At 67.2% G+C, this 810-nt stretch overlaps 1 protein-coding gene across 1 annotated transcript in view; it reads right to left on the bottom strand.

The window, feature by feature from the left end:
* Positions 1-810, bottom strand: part of NBEAL2 (neurobeachin like 2) — a 40,827-nt gene that overhangs the window by 1,296 nt on the left and 38,721 nt on the right. The gene's annotated exons all lie outside the window — the stretch shown is intronic.

Below are 810 nucleotides of genomic sequence, written 5' to 3'. Positions count from 1 at the left end.
GCCTGCCGCAGCCTGGGGGGACACACGGGGGGCACCTCTGGGTGATCGGGGTGCGGGGTGTCACCCCCGGGTCACCAGAGGTGGGTCTGTCACCCCTGGGCACCACCGGGAACAAGAGCAGAGGTGAGTCCTGCACCTCTGGGTGCCCCCCAAACGCTCAAGGGAGCCATCCAGATGTGGCAGAGCCTCCCCCCAGCGTGCCAGGGAGAGCTCAAGATGTGATCAGGACACATCCAGACGTGCCCAGGTGCCAGCCAGATGTGCCCGAGAGCCCCCTCAAAGACTCAGGGCTGGTGGGTGTCCCTCCAGATCCCCCCAGATGTGGCAGAGCCCCCTCCAGATGTGCCCAGCCATCCCCAGATGTGCCAGAGATCCACCCGTATGAGCTGGACACCCCCCTCCCCCAGATGTTTTAAAGCACTGCCAAATGTGTCTGAGAGCCCCCAGATGTGCTGGGGACCCCTCCAGGTGGTCCTGGGAGCCCCCAGATGTGCCCGGGATCCCCTCAGCTGTGCCAGGCCGTTCCCAGATGTGCCAGAAACGCCCCCCAGATGTGCCAGGACACGCCCAGTGATGCCCGGGACCCCTCCCAGATATTTCTGGACCCCCAGATGTGCTCGGAACCAGCCCCAGATGTGGCCCGGAGCCCCCCGGATTTTGGGGAGGGGGTGGGGTCTGGGCTTTCCCCACCACCACCCGGTGCCACCACGGGCCGGTGGCCCCCGGGACGTGTCCCCAGGCGGGCACATCCCTGTCCCCGGCGTGGTGGGGGGGGGAGGTTCCTCCCCCTTTTCCCAGCAGGGCCCATCC

This window comes from Geospiza fortis, unplaced genomic scaffold, assembly GCF_000277835.1.
Source record: "Geospiza fortis unplaced genomic scaffold, GeoFor_1.0 scaffold178, whole genome shotgun sequence".
In the NCBI taxonomy this organism is placed as follows: Eukaryota; Metazoa; Chordata; class Aves; order Passeriformes; family Thraupidae; genus Geospiza; species Geospiza fortis.
This window is presented reverse-complemented; position numbering and strand designations above follow the sequence as displayed.